The following is a 4,691-nucleotide window of genomic DNA, read 5'->3' on the forward strand; positions in this document are numbered from 1 at the left end:
TGGCGGCAGCAGCACCGCGTTTCATTGGAAGAGGAAGAAGAAGAAACAACAACAACAACAACAACAACGGCTTCATGCGAGTGTTGTTCTCTTGTTTCAAGATTAAAGGTACATTTAGTTCAAGAATATTATAAAAGCTTAGCTAACATTTATTAAAGCTACACAGATACGACAATAAAACAATAAATAACAACTGTTGATAAAGATTAAAGGTGTAAACGTGGCTGTAAAGCTTGTTCAGAGTTTAATGTTGTTTTCTTTCGCCAATAAACTAAAAATAAACTAAACGTCAGGAAACAGAAACAGTCGTTTCTTCTTCGCTGGTTTTCTGCCCAGTAGGAGGAGAACGACCTGCTCTGGTGTTTTAATGTGGACGCAGCTCATTTCCTTCCTGTTTCTTATGTTGCTTATTTTTCACATTAAAAAAAACTTCAAAAAGTAGAAAAAATGAATCATGTGACTGAAAACATCAGATGTGTGTGGAGCGATGATGATGATGAGGAGGCTGTAACCTTCCTCACATCATGTTTTCCATCGTTTGAACTTTGACTGTTGCTCTTTTCATGACGTCATCTGGTTGTTTTTCTTCTTCTGCAGCGGTTTTAACGGCAGCGACTGTTTATCAGCTGATATTCACGTCAGCAGCAGCGTCGATGGAAACATTCGGTTCATGTTTGACCTGTTTTTCTCTGGTTGATGCTGCAGAGTCTGTTTGAGTCTCTGTAATTAAATACAGACACCGACAGTCATCATTGTGTTCAGATATCAGAACTCTAAATATAAATATAAATTAAAGCAGGTCAGTGTGGATATAAATACTCTGACAGCTCGTCTCTCTTCTCTTTCTTCCCTTCAGTCTCAGGTCCGTACTGAGCGCGTGCGGTGCAGCCGCGAGTTTCAACACTTTTAAACAAATGTTTTCATGTTGCAGTTTGTGTAAATGTGACAAAGCAGGAAGTTAATTTGATCTGATTTTAATCTTCACCCCACAAATATCAGATTTAGGAGTTTTTAATGAATCTGATCAGCTGATAAAACCTGATGAGTTTAAATCTTTCTGTCTCTGACTCGTTCATTAATTTCTGTCCGTCTGAGTTTCCGTCTCGTCTTCAGATGTTTGTTTTTCTCTCTTTACTTACAGGAAGACTTCAACATTCAGGATGAGTTTCTGCTCACAGCATCTCTGTGGTTAGCTTAGCTTAGCATAAAGACTGGAAGCGGTAGGAAACTGTTAGCCTTCAACACGACTGTCAGCTTCAATAAACAGAAGAAGAAAACTAAACTATAGTGAAACAAAACAAAAAAATAAATAAAACTAAATGATAAGTTAACACATATTTATCATTAATAATCTATAAAGAGTTCATTAATGGTTTATAAATCACTATGATGTCGTTTTCAGCAGATTTTATCTTCTGGAAACCAGTTTGAATTATTTTTATTTCATCGTTTAGAAGAAATTTTCATTTTTATGGCAAAAAATACCCATGAGCCTCAGCTGCTGTTGCTACGGAGACGAAGACAGTCAGAGCGGTAGACAATTCAATTAATTTAATCTGTAAATGAAATTAATTAAGATCATCATAAAGCTCTGTGATTGGATGATTCCTGCTGAAACCTTTGAGGGACAGTTGATGTTTATGTCAACAGTCTTTGACTTTTATCAAAGAAGCAGATATTTTCTACCAGTTGTTGATCTTCAGGAGACGTCAGATCTGAATGACGGCGAGCGTACTTGTTTCCTGTTATTTATTTCCTGTTCTGATGTCGGATGTTAAACAGAACGTTTGTAGAGATGCTGCCTGCAAGTCAAAACTCAGGGCTTCAACCTGCTCTGACGCTTCATTGGCGACGTTTTTTCTACCTTGCTGACGAGCTGACGTCGGCTCGTCGCACATGCTCATAAACATGCGTCTGTTGTGTAGCCTTGGTTGCTAAGGTGGTCGCTAAGGTGTTTCCATGTGTTGTTCAGCTCCAACATGTACGGATGGATTTGAGAAGTTGACATTTGGAGTAAAGAAGGAGAAGAAGAAGTGAAATCCTGCTACTATAGTTTGTTTACGTAGCCTCCGGAGCCGGAGGAAGCTTCCTGAAGCTGACCAATCAGAACAGAGTGGGCTCATCAGGAGGCGGGGCCTTAAAGAGACAGGAGCTAAAACGGCCTGTTTCAGACAGAGGCTGAACTGAGGGGCTGCATAAAGGACCAGTAGAAGATAAATAAGGTGTTTTTATTCCAGTAGAGACTCAGAATATAAATATAGAGGCTGGAGATGAGCTGAATATTTGTCCTTTAACAACATAATAAAAGAAAAGAAAAGTGATCTCTGTTGAAAGAGAACATGTAAACACGCCTTTAATGACGACGTATTTGAACGTTATGACAATAAAAATTTAGTGTGTAAAGATCTTTATGATCACAGAGAAGAGAAACAAGACGAGGTTCTGTCTGACGGGGGGGGGGGGGAGGGTGGTGGTGGTGGTGACGGGGGGGCGGGGGGGCAGGGCGGGTAGCAGGGCGGGTGGTGATGGTGGTGGTGATGGTGGTGATGATGGTGATGGGGGGGGGGGGGTAGCAGCAGGGCGGGTGGAGCTCCTCTGGTTTTAAACAGGTTGTTAAGTTGTCTTTTTTAATCTTGTGACGCCTCAAACTTCGGCTCCTGATGGTCTGAATTCTGCATCTCTGCATTGATTGGTTTGTTTCTTATATTAAACCTGAACATATTGATCATATTGATTATCAGACTTTGAGAAGATGATACTTGTAGCTGAAGGATGTAAAGTGCATCTGTCCAGATTCACAGGATAAACATTAATCTCTCCAGACTGATTTGTCATTTGTCAGGATGATAATAACAGTTATTGCAGAGTGAAAGCAGAAGACATCACAGTTTTCCTGCGTGTTGACCGGCGGGAGACGCCATCTCACGGCCGCCTCAGAGGTCTGAGACGCGGCTCACCTCCCTGCACCGCCCTGAACCCTGAAGGCTCCTGACAGCCGCCACTCAGGTCAAATCTCACATCTCACATGCAAAAAAAGGGAAGTTGAGACTCACCCTGCAGTCAGCACAACACCGCCGAGCGCTGAGGCAACACTTTCCCGCAAGAACAAGTTGTCACCATCCTCTCATCCTCTCATCCTCTCCGGAGGAGGAAGAGCAGAAACCGCCGCAGGCAGGATCCAGCCGTCTGATTGGATGCTTTTGATGTGTTTAGTTTGGTTTTTATCTTCTGCTCCGCGCCGCGCCTTCTCCTCCTCTCTCTGCCTTCGACAACAACTGAGGAGGATGCTGCCTGGCGCTGGCTGTGTCTCGTCGCCCGTGGCAACCAGTTGCCATAGCGATGGACCGGAGCTCATTGGGAGACGGAGGTGATGATGGAGACGTGGTGAGACCGACGGACAGGAGACGGTTTGTTTACTGGACAGACTGTCAGCTGGTTTTATGTTTTTATTATCTTTCATCAAGTTTTTCAATATTCTGCATGAACATAAAAACTTATTGTTCAGTTATAGAATCATCATCATATTTATTCTGCTTTTATATGTTTTGTTTTCTAACTTCTGGGAAGCTTGTTGGAAAAACGTGTTGATGTTTATAGATTAATAATAATTAATAAATGTAGATGTAAAATATCAAGGCTGAACTTATTATTAATAATCTTATTAATAAAATCTACTGATGAAATATTGAGAACAATATTTATGTTAAATAATAATAATTAGCAGCTTTATTCTTTTATTATTGATGAATCTGATGATTATTTTCTTGTTTGGTTTATAAATGTTTGTTCAACAGAAAAATAAACAAACAAACTGAAACCACCTTAAAAAATAAACAATTCATTGATCATTAAAATAGTTTCAGATTATAATCAATTAAAGGACAAATCAGCTGTGAATCTAATAATTAAATATATAATAATAAACAACAATAGTTGCAGATGACACAAATATTTATGTTAAATAATTTAAAGCTGATATAAAAAAACAAAACTATTCAAATTCAGCTGCAACTAACAATTATTGTCATTATTGATTAATCTGATGATTGATTTATATCTTTAATTTCCTGTTTGATCTTTGTTTTTATTTGATTTTGATTTTTGTCCTTTTACCCGTAAACAACTTTATAAACAACTTTATAACATCATGAAACGAGCAAATAAACAAATAAAGTTTTATTATTATTATTATTTATCCTGTTAACATACACACACACACACACACACACACACACACACACACACCATCACACACACACACACACCATCACACACACACACACACCATCACACACACACACACACACACACACCATCACACACACACACACACACACACACACACACCATCACACACACACACACACACACACACCATCACACACACACACACAGACACAGACACACACCATCACACACACACACACACACACACACACACCATCACACACACACACACACACACACACACACCATCACACACACACACACACACACACATACACCATCACACACACACACACACACACACACACACACACCATCACACACACACACACACACACACATACACCATCACACACACACACACACACACACCATCACACACACACACACACACACACACACACACACACACACACACCATCACACACACACACACACACACACACACACACCATCACACACAC

This window comes from Thunnus albacares, chromosome 19, assembly GCF_914725855.1.
Source record: "Thunnus albacares chromosome 19, fThuAlb1.1, whole genome shotgun sequence".
In the NCBI taxonomy this organism is placed as follows: Eukaryota; Metazoa; Chordata; class Actinopteri; order Scombriformes; family Scombridae; genus Thunnus; species Thunnus albacares.